Source organism: Rissa tridactyla, chromosome 3 (assembly GCF_028500815.1).
Source record: "Rissa tridactyla isolate bRisTri1 chromosome 3, bRisTri1.patW.cur.20221130, whole genome shotgun sequence".
Classification (NCBI taxonomy): domain Eukaryota; kingdom Metazoa; phylum Chordata; class Aves; order Charadriiformes; family Laridae; genus Rissa; species Rissa tridactyla.
In genome coordinates, this window is record NC_071468.1 from 9,619,845 (window position 1) to 9,645,665 (window position 25,821).

The window sequence follows — 25,821 nt, forward strand, 5'->3', positions numbered from 1 at the left end:
GGGAGGCAGGGTCTATGATAGTCTCTCTCTCTCTTTTTTTTTTTTCCCTTCTTTTTTTTCTATCTTTCCTGCAAGTGGCGGCTTCTTTTTAATGCTTGCAACACCCAGCTCACTGGAGGGACACAGCAGGCCTGTTCCATCCGTCATCCACGGGAGGGTCACGTTCACCGAGGGAACAGGCTCTGCTTCCGCTCTTGGTGCGTTTCTCTGATCTGTTCCATTTCTGGCTGTTTGCTCCTTCTCGGCACCCCAAGGACCGCGTCCGTCAGGGCATCCAGCTCCAGCCTTCCAGCTTCTTCAGCCATGCTGCTGCGGTGCAGAGGCTGAAGTAGCAGCTCTGAGCCTGGCTGGGCATGAGTTTCTTTTCCCAGCGTGTCTTTATGATATTTTCAGACTAAATTTAATTCTGCAGAATTATATTTAGCTGAAAGTGTAAAAGAGGGCAAACCAAACCAAAATACTTTATTCCAGGTTGACTAAAGCATTTCCTCTGACCCAAAACCGTCTTTCCTCCCACCGTGTCACCTCAGAATTAGGAGACAAATATGTACGTGTGGGGGAAGGAAGAGTGAAGGTTCAGCTCCTAAACAAAAATCCCCAGTCAAACCCCAAGGATTTTCCCCTGTCACATAGGTTTGGAATGCAACTCATTTTTTACTACTTCTTAGCAGGTAAGTATCTCCTCCAGAGAATTATGCTCTTACTGCAGTACATTACCTGAAACTTCCAAGAAACAAGGATCTGTTTGATTAACAGTAAGGATCTCAATTACTGCTTTTTCAGCCACGTAAGGTCTTGATTTCCAGGTTCAAGAAGCCACGGAATCTTGGAACTGTATAAAAAGTAGAACTCTTACTGATGGAAAATCAATTTCAGGTTATTTTTAATTCATTGTTACTATTTTTTTCCTTGCTGTCTACCATGAAGAAAGAAAATTGTGATGCTTGAGTTTGATATGGTAGCCTGAGATGACCTGGGTGACTTGTGGTGCAACCGCCTGTAACACGCTCTCGTTACCACGATTCTTGTCCTTTGTTTCTTTGCTTCTGCTCTGAAGTCAGAGGGACCTTTTGTGTTGGTTTCACTGCTCCATCCAAAGCCCATGTTTTGAGATTTTTTTGATGTTGAGGGCTGATAGAGAGGAGGTGCTGATGGGACCTGGAAATTCATTAGAACTAGTGCTTTGCTGATTTTTCATAAGCAAAGATTTTGAGCGGTGCTTTTGGTTTGCCAGGAGCAGGAAGGCTTGGTAAATTGAGTTGAGGAGGTTGATGACACAAGAAGGGAGCTCGGAGAGAGTTTTGATGAAATGCAGAAAAAGGAAAGAGCAGAGAGTCTGGATGCACTGTGGTATTGCCCAGCGTCCCTTGCAGGGAGTGGGGCAAGGAGCATGGCTGAGAGGGGATCCTTGGGAAGGAGCTCGGATCGGAGGGAGGAGCTGCCCGGAGGACGTGTTAGGAAGGGAAGATTTCTTGCCCGTCTTCTTTTTATGCCTCTGAAAACTTCCTCCCTATTACGAGGGGGGCAAAAAAAGTCACAGCGTCTACAACAGGGTAACGCAAAGGATGCTGTTCTGTCTACCCCTGAAATTCCCCTCCGCAACAGCCGCAGAAGCAGTGGGAGGCAAAAGCGGAGTTTGCTGGCCAGTCTTAGGAGATTGTCCCATTTTTATTTTATTTTTTTTTTTTTTTTTTTTTTTGGAACGTCACAGGGCAGGAGAAATGGGCAGCAGCTCTGTCAGGAAAAATGTATGTTGCCAGGGCGCAGTGGAAATCACGCCTGGCAGTCAGCAGCTGCCAAGCAGCAGAGATAATATCAACAGCGTCCAGACCTGCCATTTGTAACAAGTGAAATGTTAATGAATTGAGAGTGCCGGCGGAAGAGTTAAGATACCCCTGAGAAATGGAAGTAGAGAAATCAGGCTAAAAATACTGAGTGCTGCGGTATAGATCGGTGGGAAACTGTCACCTTGAGTATCCCGTGTGGCTTAAGCAGGGGCATAGAGGAAGGTCCAAGCCAGAACTATGAAAATTATTAGAGGCATGAAAAGATTATCATAAGAAGAAAAACACTGTTTAGAGAGGAGCTGAATCGCAGGAGGTGTGATAGGGAGAATTTAAAAAGTATTTTTTATCAGGTGTGAAACCGTTCTTTTGTACGTATGTGTAAAGCAAGAAGGAGGGAATAGTCAATTTAATGGTCAAGCTGATCTGAATAATAAAGAAAACATAAGTTTCTGCACAAACTGGTAATGAAAATCAAGGAAGCCTGAATAATCACATATCCAATGACAATTTTTGGCACAGGACAGTGAACAGGAAGTTTTATCTTCAGTGAACTAAGCTTAAAACCAACACTGTTCAGGATGGTGGAGAAGTGCACGCAGAAATCCATGGGTTCTCGTGGAGACTGTGCGCTGCCTAAAAGATGAGTTGTACCTTATGGTTGGTCTGAGGCAGAGGTGTTTTACTGACCTGGAGAACTAGCAGACCTAAAGAGAGCCAGCTTTTTAATGGTTAGCATTTTGGTTTTTTTTTTTTTTTTTAAATCCCTCCTGTTTTATTTGTAAATAAAAACCTGTATCAAAATGCCTGTTTTATGAGAACATAAAATGTCACAGAGATCCTAAATTTAGAGAAAAAACAATCTCCTTCTATGCTTTTGTTAATGAAAGAGATTTTTCCAGCTAATTTCTCCTCTGCTTTCCATGAGGAAAAAATACTATTGCTTTTGGCTTTATCTATAACTTTTGGGCAAGTGAAAAGACAGGTAAAACGGGAACACACGCAGTCTGTGCAAATTGTTCCTTAAAATCAGTTTTGGGGAGACTTCTCGATGTTTGAAGCAAGCGAAGAAGGACAAGGGTGTTCAAGGTTAAAGCATCCTCTCGGTGGCTAGCCCCGGCACCTCTGGGATTCCTGTGGCGGGGGCTCCGGGGCTGACACAGTAACTAATGCGCTGCCGGCACGTTGCTGCATCACCTCTGACCGCTCTTCTCGTGCAGTGAGCCCCGCTCTCCGCCACCGCTGCAGCAGTGGCAAGGGGTGATGCTGCTTAGGGGGAAGAAAAAGGGCTTTATTGCTGTTTAAGTGGTGAACACGAGAGAAGGCCTGAGTCCCTAACAGTAAGACTCTTTAGTTTGCATCACGCCTCATCCAGATTTCAGCCTGTCCTCCTGATTGCGGCAATGCCTTCCTAAGCCGCACTGCCTACGCTGTGATGCTTTTAAAGTGTCGCGTCTCCCTCCTGCGAAGAATCGTAGAAAGGTATAGGGGAAAACAGGCCTTGTGCTGAGCTGAAGCAGGTGGAGGGTGAAATTCGGGAGAGACAGCGAGCATTTGGTGAAGGTCACAGCAAGTTTGTGGCAGAGCAGGAATGAAACTTCAGTCTCTTAAATCATTGCCTCGTGCTCTGGCTACAGGCTCCGGTTTGCATGTGGTTTTACCTTTGCGTTGCCCGGCCAGGGAGGGGAGTTTTGCTGGTGTTTCTCTTCTAAGTGCTGCAGCGAGCAGTAGAAGATTTAATCCCTTGCAAAGGTGCTTTTCCGTCCCCTGAGCTTTGCTGTGTGAAGCGCGGCACGTAACACCAAGAGCTGCCACCAGCACCCACCAGCAGAGATGATGGAGTGCCGTGAGCACCCAAGGGTGCAGCAACAAGCGGTGGGTGCTCTGGACGGAGGGTGTTTGCGTGTTGCTCCTTGTTCCCAGGTGCCTGTGCAGTGGTCAGTGAGGTGACCCCAGCCTCTGGCTGGGCAGGACCGCCACGCAAAGTGATGGAAAGCTTGGTGAGCAGTCGCTGCTGTGAGTGGGTTTCTACAAAGCACTGCCTGGTGTTCGAGTTTCCGTTGCCTCCAGCGTGGGAGCAGAGGAAGACTCGAGCAGAGTGCATGTGGAAATTTCACTTTCAGATGGTTGGTAGCTTTTCAGAGTTAAAATAAGCTCAAAGTCACGTTCTTTTTTTTTTTTGTTTTACTGTTCCTCATGATGTGCTGTAGAGCTGTCTGACCTTCAGAGCGTGCCCTGCCTTCCCAACCAGCAGCTGGGCTGCATTCAGAGCATCACTCACAGCTGTTGCTCATGAGTCCCTGTGATTGCTCGGAGGGATGGAAGCTTCTTGGGGCTCTTGGTGGGCTTGTGTGCTCTTTACTGGGAGAGGGATGGCGAGCCTCTGCCAGGAGGTGCACGGGAGTCTGGTTTGGCAGGGAGGGCTGGGAGCCAAGATGGTAGGCGCATGGGAGCGCGGGGGCTGTGTTGTTCTCAGTTGGGTCTCTGGTCTTCTGCGTCGCTTCTCTCAGGGTGCACGTGAGGGAAGAAGGGGGTACAGAGGCAGTATTTTGTGATACCATGTGGTGCGTTTGAGATTGGGAGAGGTTTCTAGGCTCAGAGAGTCAGCCTCTGTGACGTCTCTAAAGTCAAACTGGCAGAGAGGAGGATCGGTTTGACCAAATACTATCTGTGTGGTCACTGCTGGTGCGAGAACAGGAGAACTTGTAGTTCATCCCTCCAGGCCTGTAATCTTCCTCTAAGACCAGGTGAGATCTTTAATCAAAGTTGCATTTACTTCTGTAGCAGAGAGCGAGAGGCATTTGGGATATAATTGCGTCTGGGGGTTTTGTGGGGGCTGCTTTTTTTTTTTTTTCTGCTGGTGGTGACATAAAAAAATTGTAATGAATGGGGGAGAAAGATGCCGGGGAAGCGGGGTGTGGTGAGAATTTGTCCTCTTCTGGCTGCGCAGGAGCTTAGATTCAGGCGTCGCTGCTTTGCCTGTTGGCAGAAATGTGAAGTCCTGTGGGGTGGTGGAGTGTCCCCTCGAGCTCCTCAGCCCTGTCTCAACAAATAATGAGGGCAGAGAAAGCCGGGGAGCAACTTCACAGGGGAGCGAGAGAGGCTTTGCCTGGGCGGAGGACGGTCTCTGCTCCGGTTAAAACTTAATGACCTCTCCCAGAGGATCAGCTACCATGGGAAGATCTTCCCTGGGAGGTGGAGCTGCAGTGGCATTCCTGCCCCAATTACCTGGGGAGGGGTCAAACTTGCCTCTGCCGCATCTTCTGGTTGCGGGGCCATCTGGCATAGCGCCACTCTCTCCTTGTTGTCGTGAGGTTTTGCACTTTGTTTTTTGTGGCTGGCACTTGAGTCACTGTGTAGCGATAAACTGAAAAATCGGAAGTGCTTTGTTCTGCCCCCCTCTTACAGAATTTCCACGGAAGCGGGAGAAGACTCAGGGATGGAGGTACAAGACTGCAGAGGTCTGTTGCTGGTGGATAGGAGTTTGTATGGAGGGGCTGGTAGGAAAGCAGGCCGTTGCGATGGGGAGAAGGAGGCAGCTCAACTGGGAAGGTCTGGGAGCTGTGCTGTGCACCAGTACCAGCTGGGCAGCAAGGTGAGAAGTGCTGGTAGGCTGCAGCATCGGTCCCCTGAAGAAGGTGTGGGGCATCCTTGACAGGCTCGAGAGGTGGGCCTGTGTGAACCTCATGAAGTTCAACCAGGCTAAACGCAAGGTCCTGCACCTGGGTCATGGCAATCCCAGGCACAAATACAGGTTGGGCAGAGAATGGCTTGAGAGCAGCCCCGAGGAGAAGGGCTTGGGGGTGCTGGTGGACGAGAAGCTCCACATGAGCAGGCAGTGTGCACTTGCAGCCCAGAAAGCTAACCGCATCCTGGGCTACATCGAAAGAAGCGTGGCCAGCAGGTCCAGGGAGGTGATTCTGCCCCTCTACTGCACTCTGGTGAGACCCTACCTGGAGTACTGTGTCCAGCTCTGGAGCCCTCAGCGCAATAAAGACATGGACCTGTTGGAGTGGGTCCAGAGGAGGGCCACAAAGATGATGCGAGGGCTGGAGCACCTCTGCTATGAGGACAGAGTGAGAGAGTTGGGCTTGTTCAGCCTGGAGAAGAGAAGGCTCCAGGGAGACCTTATAGCAGCCTTCCAGCACCTAAAGGAGGCCTACAGGAAAGATGGGGAGGGACTCTTTATCAGGGAGTGTAATGATAGGACACGGGGTAACAGTTTTAAACTGAAAGAGGGTCAATTTAGATTGGATATCAGGAAGAAACTCTTTACTGTGAGGGTGGTGAGGCACTGGACCAGGTTGGCCGGGGCAGTTGTGGCTGCCCCATCCCTGGAAGTGTTCAAGGCCAGGCTGGATGGGGCTTTGAGCAGCCTGGTCTAGTGGGAGGTGTCCCTGCCCTTGGCAGGGGGGTTGGAACTAGATGATCTTTAAGGTTCCTTCCAACCCGAACCATTCTGTGATTCTTTGTGAATATAGTCACACGGCTCTGGCTGAGCTTAATGACTGTTGGCTGAGGAGCGAATCTTGAGAAATCAATTACCAGAGCTGGGGTAGGAGAAATCTCACAACTCTTCATCTGTCAAGGCCACCAGACTTTTTCCATGGAGATTTGCAAAACTGGTGAGGAGAGGAGGTCTGTGGGCATGGGACCAGGTGCTGCTCAGCAGCAGGGAATCCATCTGGGCTTTCTGTCAAGCTGTGTCTCACATTGGGTGACCTGCCTCACCTGGCAGATGTCCTGGTGCTCTGATAAGTCATCCTCACCATTAAAATACTTGGTAGTGCCTGGTTGCTCCAGGACCTTCAGGTCACCTTTTTCATTGCTTACTGTTTGCAGGGCTGCGAGGTCTCTTCCTTAGCTCCTGCCCTTGTCTTGATGGTGGATCTCCGGGCTGGGCAGCGTGCGGAGGTAGAGGCTGGATGTTGTGGGAGAAAAGAGCTGCTGGTAGAGCAGCGAGTGCTGCTCACTGGCCTGCCTGCGGTGTTTCTCGAGCAAGTTGGTCCTCTGCTCTGCACCTGTGTCTTCTCCTGCTCTGCCATCTAAATTAGGTTTAGAGGCCTTTGGTGCAGGGACCCTCTCCTGTTTATGAAGTGCCTGTAACTTGGCTTTGGCCTCTGTGCCCCAGTCGCGTTATACGAGTATGAACAACAGTGGTGGATCGCCAGTGCACTTCCCCAGCCCTTCTGCACACCTACATGTAGGTCGGTATGTGTGGAAATACAGTTTTGAAATCAGACATAAGGAACAGGCTGCTCTTCAAAGCCAGGTGTAGGGTTTCTGGGTTTTTTTTCTGTTTCCCCCCCCCCGAGGATGCTCTATTTATGGTCTTTGCTGCTGATTTTGAAAGGAAAGCATCTCCCAAATCAGCCTACAAAGAAAGATAATCCATTTATGAAATGCTTATGCAATCCTGAGCTCAGATTACGCTGTGACAATCTGTGGCAGATCTGATTGCGCTGGGAGAAACCTGCGTACGGGGGCTGAGTGGATGCTTACCTGCAGGTCTTGGGGGGTGGCAGGGCAGAGGGGTGGAAGGGCAGCTCTGGAGCAACGCCATAGTTAATTTAGCTGAGTCTTGCTCTGCCAAGAGGATTTGTCCTGTCTGTTTTGAGGTAACCACGCCACTGCTCCCCACCTCTGCCGCTAGCTTAACATGGGAGCCCGTGCTCAGTTCTTCCAGCTTTTTTCTTCCGCAGAAATGTTTTCCTGTTGTGTTTATTCACTGTAGGAAAATTTCAGGGAGAAGGGAGACAATTCAGCTGGTTGGAAGGGGTGTGTGTGAAACCAGCCCTCCAAAACCGCCACCATCAAAACAATAGATAAAAGGGACAGACAAGAGAGGAGGGAGGACGAGCATATTTCAGAAAAGCTGTGCTGTTTTTGGCTTTGGCCAGCAGGATCTAGCAGTTTGCATAGAAAGTAGTTGTCAGTGAGAGGCGAGGATACTTGCCAGCTCTGCGAAGCCGTTAGCAGCAACGCATTATGCTTGTGAAGGGCTGTGGTGACAGATCTGTCCCTTTGGCTGGGCCAGCCTCTGGCCTGTCAGCTCTTCGCCGCTCCAGCTTGCTGCTCACAAGCACCTTTCATCTTCATTGCGTTTCTGCGCTTCAGCATTATTGGCCCAAATCCCTCACTGCTGTAAATCAGTATCTGCACCAAAATTGAAGGGGTTATCCCAGTTTCCCCCAGCTGAACGTCATACCTGGGTATTTTTTAATCCCCCCCCACCCCACCCCCCCGTTAATCTAAAGTTGTCTTGTCCACTGAGTCAACCCTGTCTTGGATGAGAAGGGCTGCGATACGCTCGTCTTGAGTTACTGCCATACACCAGCCTCCTGATCCACAACCTCCGCATAGCAAACCTCAGCACCCTGATTTAGCCACTCATCTTCCCCTTAACCTTTTCTGTGTCGTTTTCCACTGATTATGGGGTAACGGATGTTTTTGGAGGCTTTGATGAAATGACCTGGTCGCTTCGTGGCCAGGTTCATGAAATAACCTTCTGATCTCAAAGATGGGGACCTGGTGGGGGCGGAGGGGTGTTTGGTTTTTAATCATCAGCCTGGAGAGAAAGATGCTAAGAAGTCTGTCTCCCTCAAGTGATGGCATACGTTTAGAGGAGAGGCTGTATACTTGAATATTTGAATATACTTGAATACTTGGCCTCGTGGTCGGTGTGAGCTTGCTGTATTTGCTAATCGTGCACTTGGCTGCCGGTGTAGGGTGCCATGCAGTGTGTTGTCCCCTCCCATCTAGAGCCACTTAGTGCTACTGGACCAGAAATAAGGAGCAATCCTAGCGAAGGGAGCAATTGCGCTCGTTTTTATCACAGTAAAAATACTTAAAAGGGTTTTCTTCATCTGTGTACGTGTGTTAAGTAAACCTGTGCGGAAGTAGTCTTTGCCGTGTGGCTGAGTGCAAGACAGGTAACTTCACATCAGTGTGGTATCGTTGTCTCCCCTAACCTGTATCCCACCTTCCAGAGGTGAGTTTGGGTGCTCTTGTCTCATTCAGTTCTCTAAGGCGTGTTGGCTAGCTGTGCGAAGGGTCCCCCCCGCCATGCTGTCCATCCCGCAGGAGCACAGGTGGACCCCAAGATCTATGCCAGGTTGCTTTGTCCCCCTTAGAAACTGGATGTCCGCGCCGAGGTCCTGCCGCATTTCTGGTTCGTTGAGGTTCCTGTGCCTTGATGCTGAAAATAAATACACTTTTCTGAGATGAGCGTGTAATTGGGAAACATCGTCATGTTGTATAGCTTTTTATAAAGTAGTATTCCTCATGCTGAAAAGTGCAGGATCGGGATGAGTTCAGCTGCGTTTCTGCGGTGCTGGAAGTTGTAAACTCCAGCCAGAGCCGTCTGGAATAGCGTAAGGAGCTCTTGAGTTCCCACGTGGAGATCTGGGTCACACGCAGAGTGTTTTCAGAAGTTCTGAGCAATTTGATCAGTTCTTCTTTCCACTCTACTGCGTTTTCACGATCATAAGGAGAACAGATCAGCAATCTTGCTAGAGAGCCTGTTCTCACCAGACTGCTGCCCCAACTTGGCAGGAACAGGAGCTCCCAGCAAACACACACTAACGTGCTCCCTGTCTTATTTAAAGAGACACGGCCAGTGGAAATGCACCGTCTGCGTTGTCGTATTTGTATTATGAAACGCAGTACAGGCACAAAGACAGGGAAAAATGACTCGTACACTTTTTTTTGTCCATGGGAATATCTCTGGGAGGAAGCTCTCCAGAACCTGGGTTCTGAGTCTGTAATGTAAAACTGGTGCTGGGTAATTGGAGTTGTGGAAAATACCTTGCGGTAATGTTCAGTGCTTAAAAAAAATAATTCACCCACTTTGAAATATGTTATGGTACACAGCTTTGGTAAAACCTCTTTTTTTTTGTTTTGTTTTTTTGTAGCAAAGTTTTAAAAGATGCCACAGTATTATTTTATTATAAAGCCAGCAGCTGAAACATTAGTAAGAAAAACATCCAATCTACGTACTGGCCTGAAAAAAATGACAATGTAGCTAATGCAAGATGTTTAGTAGTCGTTACCTCTGCTGAGAAAATGAGAAGAAATTGCTTTGACATGCTTCCCATTAAAAATCATCCAGTTCTGAATAACTGCATTTTCAGAAAGAAAACTATTAGCTTTCTTTCCAGAACCTTCCCTACTTTGTCTTGGAAAGAAGAGTTTTGTTTTTTCCTGCTGTTCTCGTCGCCCCTCTGCGGAATATCAGATTTTTATTCTACGTTTTGCTGGCTGTGATTTAGTCTATGTTGAAATCAAAGGATGGGGCCCTTGTTTAGTGACGTGAGGGCTCCGGCCCCACAGCCTTTGGCAGCTGGTATGAAGGTTCAAGCCAGTGTAAGGTTTGCCTTAGAACAGGTGAATAAAGGGTTGCGCGATACAGTCTGGAATGAGAAGCCGAAGGCACATGTTGCAAAAGACTTGTTATCAAAGAGAATTTGTGATTGTTGCATCTGTCTTTTTGAAACCGTCTTGGGGATGTGATTGTATAGTATTAATAGATCAGAATATACTCGTGCCTTTCCCCCGAGTGAGCCTGAGGTGCTCATGCTGCAGGTGTTGTGGCACCCCAAGGCGGGACCTCATCAGTACAGGTGGGAAGGGGCTGTGGAAGCCAGAGCGGGTCTGTCCACCTGGCCGTGGTGGTGGTGCGCTCTTCCCGCAGCCCTGTCATGGTGGGGATGCTAGGACCAAGGTGATGTCCCTAGTTGCGGGTGCTGCAGCACTTCTTGGAGGTAGTGGTTCTGGGTGTGAAGCAGGGATAGATGGTGCCAGGCCAAAATGGTGGTGTCCCCTGCATCCAACAGGATGGGTGAGGTCCCTGTTATATAGGCAGCCATGTGTGAAGGGTTAAACCGCAGCTGACAGTTGGTTCCTCTTTCACTGCCAAAACATGAATCCAAGTTTCTGAGTTGTTTTCTGCAAGGGCAGATAGGAACGCAGACTGTGCCCATAGGGCGGGCATTGAGATGCCTCTGGCTATGCTGCGGGGAGGCCAGTGCCGGCAAGCAGGGAAATGTGGACCTCATTTAATTGTTATAAAATGTCCTTGTTAGCAAGGTTAAAATCTTGATATGTCCCTGTTTTCACAGCGAAATCCTTGGAAGGCCAAACCTTTGAAGAAAGCGTCTCCTTTCATCTGTAATTTCTGTTTTCTATTGCTCTGTTGGGCCAAATGTGTTTTAGAGTGGAGACACCCAAGGCGCGATTTTGGGGTCAGTGGGTTGCAAGTCCTGCCGTGGGGACGGCTGACCCCGCTTAAACATGGAGGTGCTAGAGGAGAGCTTTTACTGGTGTAAGTCACAGCCGTCCCATCAAGTTCAGCCATGGACCGGTTCTGCTGCTATTTACGCTGATATGTGTGAATGCTGAATGTAGCCTTTATAAACACTTTTATTGCCAAATTAAGCTTTTCCCCTTCCAAAGTCACCTCAAATGACTTTCTTCTTCTCTGCCCCTTGCTTGGAAAAGTTTGCAGTCAGAAAGAGAAAGGCGTTGTGGGTGGGGAGGCAGCAGGAGAGGTTTCTGCAGGAACTTCTGGGACATTGCAGTCCTTGCAGGTTCTTCCTCTTGCCTTTCCTCCGTGTGGCGATACACAACGAGACATCGACTGCTTGGAGAAGAGCCTCTCTGCTTTGAAAACGGCTTGTATGTGGAACTGAAACTGCTTAGCTCAGATTACCAGAGTGTATGTATTATTATGGGAGATCCTGATGTTGCATTATTTGTTGCATGTGCAGTAACGCACTGTGTTCTGGGAAACACAGTCCACTTCTGTCAGTGATGTTTGTATATGTTTAACTCGCAGTTTAAGCCCTTACTGTGCTCACAGACTAAACAAACAGCATCCTCTCAAATTTGTAAAGCATAGCAAGCACAAAGTGCTTGAGGCTTCAAATGGTGATACTTAATTTACCAAGTGAAAGAGTTTTCGCTCAGAAGACAGGGGTGCTTAAGGCTGCCCATGCAGCCATGGTGCTTCCCCCAGACATGGGCACAGGCTGACCCTTGCGTGTCTTCGGAGTGTTGGTCCCAGTCACTGCCGTTGGCCTGGGATGCAAATTTCCAGGCAGCCCCTTCCCAGTCATTGCCTCCCCGCTGGTAGCGTGACGTGGGAGCTGCCCTAAGCAGACTATGATGAGAGAGGTTGACCACCTCTCTCAATGGGATGAGTCAGAGAACTTAACAAATGGGCTGGGACCTGCAGAGAACCTTTTACTTTATCCTTAAGCACCCTCTGAGGCATCGCCCCAAGATTTGAATCTCTGTTCCACTGCTCTTTGCTTGCAATCTGTCTCCAAAGTGCTGGACAAAACTGGGAATAGTTCAGTTTTGAAGCATCAAGCATTGGGCGCAGACTCCGGCCTCTGCACAGCCTCCGGTGCTGTGAATTCCCTGCATGGAGTAAAACCTGTCGTTTCCTAGTGGCCTCAAAACATCGTAGAAGTTTGACAGGCAACTGCATGGTCTTCTCAGTGGGCAGGACAGCCAGGCCCTGCCGCAACCTGAGTGCATGCAGGAGAAAGGCCATGGACAGTATCAGTGATAGGCACCTGAGGAGCAAAGTCCTTGTGAGAGAGTCTGTATTCTGCTTGGTGGAAAGAAGATAGATGGGTGGGTGGAAATCTCTCTCAAATGCTGTTTGCTACGAGATGGGCTCAAGGTCTCTGTTGCAAGATAGCTGATTTCGTGTGTGTGGATGCCTTGGTGGCTTAAAAAAACTATGGGGTTTTTTTCTTCCTCCCTTGAATCTAAAACTACATGGGATGCGTGGAACTGACACGTAAGCACGTGCTTTCAGCTAATTAGGTAGATATGACATGTCCAAGGCTGACCAGCATTGTGCCAAGAATATAATGGAAGTCAGCCAGCTGTTTTTGTTGATGCTGTCAAAATAGAGTTTAACTTACCAGCACCAAGGCAAAGCCGAAGTGGGGAGTAAGGCAAGGAAAGAGTCAGAAGTAGCGAGGCAAAGTGACATGTTACCTTTGGTAGGGTTACTTGCAGCGTACTCGTACCTGAAACCACCCCGCGCCTTGCACTGTGCAGCTGGAACCAGTCTGTGAGCCTGGGTGACAAAGCAGCTATAGAGCGGTTGCTGCTCTGTGCTGTGCTGCTGGTGGGAGCCAGGGGTTTGGTATGATGTGTCTTCATGTTTATTACGTGCAAACTGGTTTTGGTACCCGTGAGTTGACTTTTTGGTGTGTTTCTTGCCTGCGCTCGCTTCTCAATATCCGCTTTTCAGTTCCTCGTGGCTTCTCAGTGGCAAAGTCATGTTGCTGGCTACATTCGTTCTCTGCTAGAGTCAAAGATGTGCCGCTTCAGTCTCCTTATTTTATTGCTCTTTGCTCCTTCCAGTTGGTGATTCACATTTCACTAGGTTGATGGCCTAGGAATACACTGTTGTGGATTTTCGTGGTATTCTCAACAGCAGTCGTGTAGCACTGAAACTTTCCTTGATAGTGTGCAGCTGTTTTGCAACCAGGTGTGTGTCTTGCCGGCGAAGAAATTGGTGAGCAAATAGCAATATGGGTGGTGTCAGAAAAATGAGGAGTCGGTAAATGTGCACACGCTTCCTGTTAGGAGGGTAGGGCATGGTAAAGAGTACCCTCAGACCCCTGGGTCTAAAATGCTTAACTCCTGCTGGAATGGGGTTTATCCTCTTTTTCCCCCACCCCACCCCTCTTTTAATGTTTGTATGAAGTACATACCCCTGACGTTTAGAGACTGGAAGTAGGGAGGACTGTTGAGGTGACTCGGAGGCACAATCTGGCTTGGGTGAGATTGTGTTGGGTGGTAATAACAGCGCAGTTGGGCTTGATAAGAGCCGTGTTGAGAACGAACGTGGCTATACTCTCGTAGAGACGCTTCCATCAGTTGCTTTGTGCCCTGTGAGCAGAACCTGAAGGAAGCTGTAGATTTCATATTTATAAATGAGTGAATGCTTCTTAGCGCCTTGAAGAGCTGCTGCCTGGCCCGCAGTGAAACGCGTTCGGGAGCCTTTCCACAGATGTCATTAGACTAGGGCATAAGATATTGAAACGGATCCCCATCGACCACTTTGGTGAAAATAACTGTTCAGACTTGTATTACGAAACAGCGATTGCTCCGATGCCTCGGTCCCCGCTGCGATGCAGCCTCCCTACTGCTCTTCCCTGACACAGCTCGGGTTGCTGAGCTCTGCCCTTGCAGTCCCGAGGAACCTCGTCCTCTGTTGGGGCAGAGCTTTCCTAACACCTGGTAACCTTTGTTTGGTTCACAAAGAAGCCTACGTAACTTTCGTGTCAGACACTGTATTTCTGAGGCCTCATTCAGCAGCAAATCGCATTGTCATCCTAAGCAGAAATGGCTTAAATGTTGTATAAGCATGTGCGAAATTCAGCAGTTTTGCTGGTACTTCACAGCAGTGAAATGCCTACAGAAGTAATAAGTTGAGGTTTGGGGTTTTTTTGTTGTGTGTGGTGGTTTGTGGAGGTTTTTTGTTTTTGTTTTGTTTTTAAACCGAAACAGTGGGTGGTACTCCAGTTTTAAACTGATTGAAGTTTACAACTTCTCATGAAACTATAGGTGCTCTTCTAGGATGAACCTTTGAAGTTGTAGAGGAATGAACCTGACTCCTGATGGTTTTGGGACTAACTGGGATGTGGAGTTGATGGCAGCGTACCTTTCTGGTGGGATTAGAAACGCCCCCGTTTCTAACCCAAGGGACACTGGGTTTGAAATGCAAATGTCTTGTCTTCTTCAAGCATTCAGGAACAGAAGCAGGAGTTGCCTTTTCTGTGCAGTCTTATGTATCTACTGCTCTTTTCCTTTAGGTTATGATGCCCTGAGCTATTCCGTGGAAAGTAATGACAAATGGAGTGGGAGACAGCTGCTGCAAGCAAATGAGGAGAACACGACTGATATCCCAGAGGGTGGGGGGCAGCCGTACGTCAGAAATTGCACTGAACCAGGTAGGAACGAAAGCTGCTTCCAGCTCCTCAGTCTTACAGTTGGCTTCTTTACCTCCAGATATGTGTACTGGTATCCTCTTTACTGCCGAAACACTTGTACTTACTACCGTGTAAGTCAATAAACACGCATGTTGTTTTCCGTGTATGTGTGCACCATATGGGTATTGCAAACTCCCTCAGTAACTAGGGCTAAGAAGAGGAGGACCTGCTGTCAGCTAGAGTACGAGACAATGTTTGATATGTGCTGATAGCCAAGTGCTGAGATCGTAAGAAGCATGTCTTCTGTGGATCCTGCATGAACATTGCTTGCGGTTCTAGGGGGGGGATGTACATAGTGACGATGTGTGCTAGTAGGATTGTTATCTGAGAAATTAGTAGGTAGTCGTATATTTAGTACAAGTACTTCCACCAGCAGCGGACCCAAAGAAAACTAGCCGCCTGTAGCCTGCAGTTGGGTTGATCTAATGAGAAATAGGGCTCAGTTCATAACATAGATTTTTTTCCTCAGGGAGGGACCTTAGCAGGGTCCTCCTCATCTCCTTGACTCCTGTTTTTATGAAACTTGTAGGAACTTAACGTCATTGAAGCTGCCGCTCTGTTATATTTTGTTGAAGTTGGTTGACATATTCAGAAGCTTTTGGAGGAGGTGAGCACAAACACGTCGGCTGTGTTTGTGTGCTTCTTGTGTCCCACTTCCTGAGGGATCCGCCTGCAGCCAGGATTAAGGCAGATTGGGCAGGGTGGGTATTTAACTGTAGGAGATGAGCTGATGTGCTTTTTGAAGTTGCCTTCCCTGAGCTGTTTGGGGCTTTTTGTCAAATTCTTGTCCTCGTTCTGAAAGCCCCCCTCTATTTAGAGGGGCAGTTTCCTCTCCCCTAGTTAAAAGGACAAATGACTTGCAACCTTGTACAAAAAAACTTTCCATGGATGACAGAAGAAGGAACAAGGCGGAGAGTCTTCAATTTGCATCCAGTCAATTGCGCCGTTTTTATTTCTGTCTAAACAGAAGTCGTCATAATGTATCACTACCAAGAGTGTAGGCTTTCTAAGCTGTTCGGTCCTTTATTTATTTTTTTTTTTCTTTTCACAGCAGAGCTTGGATGTGGTTTCCTCAAAGTTAGGGGAGGGCAGGAGAAAGGAAAGGTGTTTCTCCATTCTTCAGGACTTACGTAGGTTACATGCCCCAAGAGGAATTCTAACAAATACAGTTCTTGCTGCGCTTCTCTACCGACAATTTTTCCTCCACTGTAGTCCTTAATAACATTTCTGGACAGATGGATGATTATAGTTGTTTTTAGACAGTGAAACTAGTACAAAAATTCTTCTTACTCAATTTTTCACTTGTTTGCGTATGTCCTGTGTAGTGCAGATCCAATCTTACGGCCTCACGTCAGCATCTGTAGTAATCTTTCCCCCACTGCTCTTGGTACATCAGCACCTGCTATCTCAACGTCCTCAGCTATTTCTGAGGACAGTTTACTTCCCCAAGTGAAGTGCCCTATAGGAAACATGTGGGATTTTTATTTGGGGTGTGTATTTTTTTTTTCCTCCCCCCTTTCCAGAGGATAAAATAATAATTACTGAGTACATTGTGTAGTGTTCAGGCCTTCTCTAAGTGCTTGCCTGTACAGTGCTGCTCAAGGAAATTCCGGCAATTTGGCTAAAATTGTGATGTTGCTGAGCGTAATTCACACGTGGTGCATAACCTGACTCTCGGGCGTCTGTTGTCACTTGGGAATCGGCAGAGCTTAAACCCCCTTAGCATCCCCACAGGGCGTGCACTTATGTGCATTCGGCCTTCGGGTGCTTCTCCGTCCCTTTGGTGAGTATTGGTGGGAAAATGCTGCCTGAAAAGACCATTTATTTTTTCCTGCCTACTTCCAAAATTAAGTTGCATAACCACCTACAGCTAGGCGAAAGTGAGTGTTTAAAAAAGCAGTTTCCCCTCATCTGTTGGGGGAGGGAAATAAAATACCTCATTTTGAAGTCTTTTTGTGGCTTTTTGCAACACTTGGCTTTTGTAGTCTGTTGGCAGTAAACAACATTTTTACACACTAAAGGAAAGGTCTTTTTTTCTTTTAACTGCACGTGTATTTTCAGGCTCATTTGAAAGCCTGGCATGACATTTGCAAACTGCTATTTTTATTTGCTAATGGTTTATCCAGTGGGCTATCTAGTAGCATTTTATCATCAGAACTGCTCCAGATAGTGAGGTTTTTGCTCACTTTTCCTTTGAAACGTACGTTGTAGAAGTATTAAAGGGGTGAAATGGACAGAATCCAGCCTAAAGACCTTTTTTTGTAATGATCTTTTTTTTTTTTTTTTTTTGGCCTTCTTGTAATTTTTTGCTTTGAAGCTGTTGCAGTTGGAGTGGTAGTGTGCTCTTTTTGAGCAGTTGCCTTTAAAACGCGCTGCTTGTTCCGTACTGTGTAGCCCCCATTCACTAAACCCCCGGGAGGTTTTTGAGCCCTGCTGTATGGCATTTGGCAATAAATCGTGCAAGGTTCGGTCTGGAAGATGGCTGCTTCTGTATCAGGGGTAGCAAATAAGAGACGATCTATCTTTTTTTGAAAATCCGTTGCACGTAGTTGATGCAATGGTGGCATGGTAACCTTTCGTCTAGGTCCCTTGCCCCGTCGGCGCCGACAGAGTTGGTTAGCTCTTGCGCGTATGCCTTGCTTAGGGTTCAGCTCTGTGAGTGACTGGCTCTGGGAGCAGTTGCGAGAGCTGGCGCTCAGCTACGGATGATGCGGACAACAAAGTGCCCCCCACCCCCCCCCCCAAAAAAAAAAAAAAAAAAAGGGCAGGGGAAGTAGCAAGACGTGGCAAATGGATGAGATGAAATGCCAGCCCCAAAAGAGGACGCCTGTCTTTGCAAGGCTGCTAGGTTACTTTCGCTGCTTGTTGCTGTGGGATTTGAGTCCTTCCTGGTATGTTTTGAAATGTCAGTTTAAGCCTTACTGCTATGAGTCCTGTTAACAGAAAGAAGCTGAGAAATAATCATCGTTTGCTCTGCCCCGGTCCTGGTGTTGTATTTGATTGTGTTGAGCGCTTGTGGAGGCAGAGCAACAAAAACCACCCCCACTTTCTTTTCTAAAGAGCCTCTGGTCTTGCGTCTGCTGTTCCCTTATTTTCCAGTCCTGTAATCATACGTGCCTAGCCCGTCTCTCTTGGATGCCTCGTGGCTCTTCGTGGGAGAACCTGACCGTGTTGTCATGCAGCAGATGTTCTTCTGGCTTCTCCTGCCATCCTCTTGTCCCTGTATGCATGTGAAGGATGGGTGGAACTAGAGGTGGACAAAAAATATTGGACAGTTTATTCACAAAGAAGTGATATTGTTTAACTAAAGCACATGTTGATTTTGGCTGGGTTTGGCAAACAGTTTTAGCTAATACAAAAGATGATGAGGAAAGAGTTGAGAAGTACTCGTGTTACTTCAGGCAAGGTATCACTTAACCACCTAGTCCTGTTTAGAAATATGACTCACCCTCTGGAAGCCAACAGAAAGGCTTAAGCTGATTTAATGTTGAGCTCTGGGTCAGGTCTATGTGCTACCAAATTCAGAGCTAGGTTTGCACTGGAGAAATTCAGAGAAACTTGCTGTTAATTCAGACTTGGTTTATCAGCTGTCATGAAGGTGACGAGCTCACAGCCTGCGTCAGGATGGGACGTTACGTGTCTAGAAATTGATGTTAGATGCTGCTTGGTTGTGGCACGCTGAGGTCCCGGTGCCACCCCTCGTTAGCTCCTCACTAGACTGACATATGTTTCCTCTGACAAGCTGTCATCGTGTACCTCCCCCGGTGTTTCCACTTCCCACGTGCTCAGTCTCCGCTCCTGCCTCGGAAAGGCTTGCAAATAAAATAACAGCCCTGCTTAAGTGTGCCGTTTTAAAGTCATTATCAGTAATAGCAGGAAATACGCGATTACTGCAGAAACTAAAAGATCTTGGTATATTCATTTAAACCCTCAGGCACAAAAGTGTTTAATTTAAACAGCCAAAGAAGTTTTTATGCAATTATTTCTTACATTTCCTCTTCTTATTTCAAAAGCAACTTTCTCTTTTATCCATATTTCTCCAGTTGAGTCATGGATTATGATAATGTAATTTGTAGCGCTTGGCTATGAAGCAGGTAACTCTTCCAGACTGCTTGCTTATGCTTGTTACCGTTTCTTTACAGCCCTTTTTGCGTTGAACCACAAAACTTAACCCACAAAACCCAAACCACCTCATGTGAAGTTGTGCTTTCTGATCTCTATCCTGGTAAACACTTGCTCCCCTCTCTTTTGCCTACCCAGGCAGTGAGATTACCCCAACCACCACGGGTTTCTTGACGAACAGCTTGGTGACCGAGCTCTGCCTGGTGCGTGGTGTGGCCTGAGGGTAGAAGGAGACGAAAACCTGATCTGTTCTTGTACCTTTTTCCTCTTGCTGTGGGAGAGGAGTCTCGCGCTCGTGCTTTGCTGCCCGCGCAGGCAGGCTGGTGTTAGCAGTAAGTGGTCTCCTGGTTGATAGATCATCTCCGAAGTGGTGTTTCCTCTGGGTTAAAACAGAGGGGTGCAGTCGTCTTTCCTTGAACTCACCCTGGGCCGTGGATGTGCTGAAGCACAGCCTGAGCAGGCAGTTTTCAGCCAAAACAGTAGCAGGTGTCTCTGCGCTGAAAAGGAAGCTATCTCTTCACCCTCATGCGGGTAAAGACTTATGCTCGTGCTCAGCTTTAGGTGGTCTGAGTTGTCCTAGGTTGTCATGCCCAGAATAATATCCAGAGAACACACGCAGTGCATGAGACCTGTGTCTTTACCTATAAACACGTGCTGGTGCTAGAAGATCTGCTGGATCAAGCACTGGCTGGATGGACAGTCCCAAAGAGTGGTGGTCAATGGAGTTAAATCCAGCTGGCGGCTGGTCACAAGTGGTGTCCCTCAGGGCTCAGTGTTGGGACTATTTCTGTTTAACATCTTTATTGATGACCTTGATAAGGACATAGAGTGTATCATCAGCAAGTTTGCAGATGACACGAAGCTGAGCGGGAGTGTTGATCTGCATGAGGATAGGGAGGCTCTACAGAGAGACTGGGATAAATTGGACAGATGGGCCAATGCTAATGGAATGTGCTTCAACAAGGCCAAGTGCCGGTTCCTGCACTTGGGCCACAACAGCCCCATGCATCGCTACAGGCTTGGGGCAGTGTGGCTGGAGAGCTGCCTGGCAGAAAAGGACCTGGGGGTTCTAATTGACAAGCGGCTGAACATGAGCCAGCAGTGTGCCCAGGTGGCCAAGAAAGCCAATGGCATCCTGGCTTGTATTAGAAATAGTGTGACCAGCAGAAGTAGGGAGGTGATTGTCCCCCTGTACTCAGCACTGGTGAGGCCACACCTTGAGTACTGTGTCCAGTTCTGGGCACCTCAATATGAGAGAGATATCGAGGTGCTGGAGCGAGTGCAGAGGAGGGCAACGAAGCTGGTGAAGGGCCTGGAGAATAAATCTTATGAGGAGCGATTGAAGGAGCTGGGACTGTTTAGTTTGAGGAAGAGGAGGCTGAGGGGAGACCTCATCGCTCTCTACAACTACTTGAAAGGACACTGTAGAGAGGTTGGTGCTGGTCTCTTCTCACAGGTAATTAGCGATAGAACAAGAGGGAATGGGTTCAAGCTGCAGCAGAGTAGGTTTAGGCTGGACATTAGGAAAAAATTCTTCACAGAAAGAATGGTTAGACAGTGGAATAGGCTGCCCAGGGAGGTGGTGGAGGAGTCACCATCCCTGAACGTGTTTAAGTCTCGTTTAGATGTGGTGTTAAGGGATATGGTGTAAGGGAGAACTTTGTAGAGTGGAGTTGATGGTTGGACTCGATGATCCCAAGGGTCTTTTTCCAACCTGAATGATTCTATGATTCTAAGACAAACTGTAGCAGAAGAGTCCCTGCCCTAGAGACCTTCAGCCTTTCAGTGGAAGAGAGATGGGAAGGCTGGAGAAGTTAATGCATCTATGCAGCTGTAAAACTCACTACAGCAGGATGAAATTCAGGACTTCTAATGTTCCTTGTTTTTCTCTGGGTTGTATGTTGTCGTCTTTTGGTCAATTGTCAACGTTGTCTAGATAAAACCGCACAGGAGATCACAGCGGTGGCAGAAGTGCCTCGCAAAACCCAAAACAGCAGAACAGTCTAAGATGGGTTTGTGCGCTAGAAACAAAGTGTATTAAATGAAATACACAAGCATTGAAGTATTTTAATGAGTGGAGGTGTCCTGAGGTTCCAGCTTATGTTCATGCTTTCACGTGTACAACGGCACTGTCCGTCAGCGCTTGGGGATATGCGTATCTGGCTGCTAGAGTGTGAGTTGCGGGACTGATACCCATTTGCATTGAGGGTGGAGAAGACGCAAATTAAATGTGGGTAAGATGTAAGATATCCTTTTAGTAGAGCCTTGATATTTGGGTGTGGAGGGTTATGGTCCACAGGTAACGTGGACTTCTCGCGTCCTGGCCTTTGTACCTGGAGATACGGTGCCAGGCTTGGACTCTTTCCTTTCTAAGCATCCTTCTGCTTTTTGCCTCTGTAAAATGCAAGGGGTGGTATCTATACAAGCCTGGGGTTTGCTTTAGTGGAGTGGGCTTGTGGATGGGAAGACATAGAAAATGGAATTCCTCTGGAAAGGTACTGGAAGTAGCTGCTGGCAGAGTGAGCAAGACCACTCTTGCTCTGCCACTGCTGAGTTCAGGAAGGCCTTCGTCACAAGCAGACATAATAGGCTATGTGAAGAGTGATTTTTATTTTTTTTTTTCTCCCCTTCTTTTTTTTTTTTCTCCTGTTTGAATCAAAATGCAATTAAAAAAAAAAAAAGTTGCTTTCCCTCAAGCAAAATTAATTTTTTCCTGGCAAAATGGAAAGTAAAAATTTGTTTCTGCCTAGCAAGTTGCAAAACCTTGCTTTCACTCGTGGAAACATTTGAAAAATAAATTGCTGTAAGTTTAGTAACAAAATGTCCTCGAGGAATATAAAAAAAAAAAAAAAAGACATTCTTCCCTCCTTCAATCATAACAGTTTTGTGAATTTAGGAGAAATTTCCTCGAACTTCTGCTCCCACACTCTGCTCCTGTCTGTTGATCGCTCTCTTCCACCCTCCCCCACAAAAAGAGAAGACTTGACAGTAATCAGGAGTGTGGTTCCTGTTGAGCGAAGGCTGAGAGGGAAGAGGAGCGAGTAATGCTCACCAGGCACTGGTCTTTCCTGCCGGATGGGAGCAGATTGCTTACCCTCTGGTAGGGGTCATCCGTCCGCTAAGGCGGATTTCAGCAGGTACCGTGAGGCTGGGGCTGAGGAGCCAGGGCTGCTCCATCCCTCGGGTGCGCCATTGCAGCCGGGTGTCACCTGTGGGTGCTCTGTGGGCAGACGTGGCCGCGTCCCTTTCTCTCTGCCACCCCTGCCTCTCATCTAGGTTGAAATGGCTTTTGTGCCCAGTATCGCAATGATCCAAGGAGTTCCCGTGTCGAGGACTCCAGTGTACTGTCATTCACTTTTATTTTATTTTTTCCCCTTTGGTGCTTTGCAAATGAGGGTTCTCATTCGTTCCACCCTGGTACAGGAGCCCTGCTCCTGGGGCTAAAACAAAAGTCTCCCCAGGGCAATGTTTTCTCCTGTAGTAATAGTGCAGGCCAGCAGGTCTCGTGCTTTGGGAGCGGGGGGTCACAAGTGATGCACCGTTGCCTTGGAAGGCTCCTCACAAGCAGCACAGAAAGGCTTCTTTAACTCCAAACTTAAAGTGTTAGAAAACTGTGATAGTGGGGTTAAAACATCAGAAATAAAAATAAAAACCATGCTTGTTTCTTCCAGGTTTGCGTGCTGGCATGGAGCTGGGTTATGTTTTCCTACAGTCAGGAAGGAGAGATGACCTCTTGATGGGAACAAGAGCTGAAGCCGTGGGGCTGTCACCTGGCCCCAAGAGCTGAGGGTTGAAGAGACCAACACCGACGTTGGCAAAGCTCCACCTCTGACACCCACTCTTTAACTAAACATCATTTAGTCTAGGCTGCGTGCCTACGGGCTGTACCTCTGGCTGAGGGGGAAATGTGCAACAACCCGTAGGGTTTGGAAAAGTTCTTCCGTGCTGAGTCTGCCTGCTTGGTTTGTTAGAAATACTGATCTTCCTCTTCACCCGTGTTTACCATGGGCCACGCGCAAATACGTTAAGTGCAGACTGTTCCAGTGTTGATCTGAAAGTGGGTACGCCCAGCTCACTCACCTGTAATTATCTTTTGGGGGGGTTGGTTGTTTGTGTTTGGTTTGTTTGTGTTTTTTTTTTTTTTTGGCAGCTGAAGTGCATGTCTAGAGCCAAGTTCGGCTTCAGGTGAAATTGGGTCAGCAGAGACATGTGCACACCATGTCTCCTCTGTTTACAAGCCTCCCATCCTGTGTTTCAGGTAGGACAGGCCTTGGACACAGGGGAGAGCACCACTTTATTTTGATCACAGATGTTCTCGTTAGCCTACGTCGGAGAAGTTGACCTGTGAAAGTTGCAAGAAGCTGCGAGGGATACTTAAACCTAATTTGCAGATGGTGGAATGTATTCTGCTGCTTGGTTATTCACGCAGCTGGTTTTTTGGGAGGGTATTTTCCACCTATTTGGTCCTTGGAATGATTTCTTGGGCTCCAGAAATTTTCTGCAAACTTTTGAATAACATCTTTCTCTTCTGTCAGTGGAGTTAGATTTAATTTTTTTTGTTTGCAATGGACTAGAGTGAGAATTTATTTTCCTGGCTCGGAAAATGTTTAATCTTCCTGGTGGCAGTTCCAATGTCAGTGTGCCACCAAGTGGGTGGCATTGGGGGGAACTACCAGGGACCAGCAGACCCTTGAACCTAGCAGGGAAAGGCTATGCCAAGAAATGTTTTTAACAGGGAGGAGCCATTTACATTGCAAGAGGTGGCCGAGGGAGTGGAAAATACAGCATCTCTGTTCCCCTTCGGGAGAAGGAAGTGTGTCTTTCTCAATAATACTCTCCTGCCGTGTGGAGGACACCAGCCGTGAGATGGTGGTTGGCGAGCTGCACGCGGGAGCCTTGGGAAGCCCGGTGTTGCTGGGGGTCGTGCCGGTGTCGTGCACGTGAAGAGGCTGAGAGCTGGAGCGGTGTCCTTAGGGCTGGGACAGGCGGCGAGGTGCGGAATGCTCCGGTGTAACAGCGAGAACGCTTGCCCTGCCGGGAGGGCACCGGCAGCCTGGCAGTGCCACTTGCGGCTGGGCTGGCCGTGCACACACGTGCATACGGTGCTCGTTTGCTGCGGTGTCAGGACAATTATCCTCAGGCTGGGATTTGGTACTGCGAAGTTCCTGGTTCCGGACTTGCTTTGTGACTTGGTTTTGTCGCTTTATTTATAAACATGTTCAGCTGCTCTGGAGTCGAAGCCGAGCGAAGCGCGTATTCGAACCTGCCTCGGTTGTGGCCGTGCTGCGGACCCACAGCAGGGTTTGCTTTCTGGGCTGTGTTTTACGGGGCCTTGATCTGTGGGACTCTTGGATTGCAGGATCTCTTTGAAAGAAGAGGTGTTCACAAGTACTTTCTTTAGGACTTCGAATCATCGAAGGGGGCGAGAGCCCAAGTGTCACTGAGTTACGTTGGTATACGAGGGGGCAGATTCCTTAGCACCAGCCGCTCTGAGGCAGGACCTGTTGTGTACTTACAGCACGACTGTACCTGGACCACTCGCCAAAGGGGAAGCTCAGGACAATTGCTTTTTGCTGGGTACTTAAAGACTCTGAACTGATCTCCAAAATCCTGCGGTTCCCTGGAAAATAGGGCCCTCTCTCCATACACGGGAGGCCAGTAGCATTCTTTTTGCTGAAATTCTGACCGTATTCCCATGTGATCGTGGGTGTGACTCCAGGAGCTGAAGCTTTGGGGAGAAAAATAATACAAGTTCTGTGATTAAAATAAAGAGGTGGCAGTTCTATTTCTCAGTTTATCCTCAGTGTGTTCTCTTGCATTGATAAAAGAATTAGAAGAGGGAGAGGACCTAAGTGGCAAAACAGCAACGTAAAACCCAAATCCCGAAACCAGCATCACCTCTGCAGTTTGTAGGCAGAGGAAAGGTGGTGAACTCCTGCAAACCCATAGTGCCCTCATCAGAAAGCTGCTGTTTATTTTTGTGGAATACATCATGGCATGTGAATCAAACAGTTGTAATTAAACCACTACTTGTTCTAATAGAAAAGAATCTCATTAGACCCATTGGCTCCTGGCTTATGAGTACTCAGCCTCCAGCCTTCTGCATGGCAACATGGCTGAGATGTGCACCCGTAGTCTGCAAAATCTCACCTACTGGGACTCATTTGCTTAATTGGCGATGCTTGTGGTTATCATGTTCCTGTTGTAATTGTTGTTTCCAGTGGAAATTACTGTATTGTCATATGCTAGCTACGCAATAAGGGCCTTGCAGAGTGTTTATGGAAGATTTGTGTGTCGTGCTGGGTGTTGAGTGAAGAATGCCAAAGGATAATTGACTGTTGCTACCCAAGAAGCATGTTAATAGTCTTGAGAAATGATGACAAGAGGGGAGAAAAAAAAAAAGGAATAATCCTGTAGGGAACAAGGAACAGATCTTAACCTGTACACCTGCTGCTATCAAAGACACAGGAGGACATCATTTGAGAGCCAGTCAGAAGTACAACCCAATTTGCTCTTCCTAGTATCCCGTTTATCAAGTCAGTATTTTGCTTTAGGCTGCCAGTGGGCTTTACGGACAAAACCTGAAAGAGGGAATGCTGGACATAGAATTGCTGGCCAGGGGAATTTAGCAATAATAGTGGTAGCACAGTGGTGCTATAATAGTGGTAGCAATAGTAGGGAGCACACAGGTACAGCACCCCCATAAGGTCTGCATCTGATACCTTGACGAGATCGTTTGGTGCAGATCAGTCCTTATTGCTTCAACCCCTTGTTGCCCTTTTCATCCCTGTCCCTCCAGGTGCAGTGTGGGTGCTTCCACAGCAAAGTAGATTTGCCAAAATCCAAATGTTAACCTTTGATATTTCACAGTGTTTTGCTAATAATAGGCTAGGCTT

General features: G+C 47.7%; 1 protein-coding gene across 1 annotated transcript in view; it reads left to right on the forward strand.

Annotated features, from left to right (window-relative positions):
* The window catches only part of SLC24A3 (solute carrier family 24 member 3), a 181,372-nt gene that overhangs the window by 15,510 nt on the left and 140,041 nt on the right, over positions 1-25,821 (forward strand). The window contains exon 2 of the mRNA XM_054196185.1: positions 14,627-14,764. The gene's annotated coding sequence lies outside the window, so the exon portion shown is untranslated. The remainder of the gene's footprint in view (positions 1-14,626; positions 14,765-25,821) is intronic.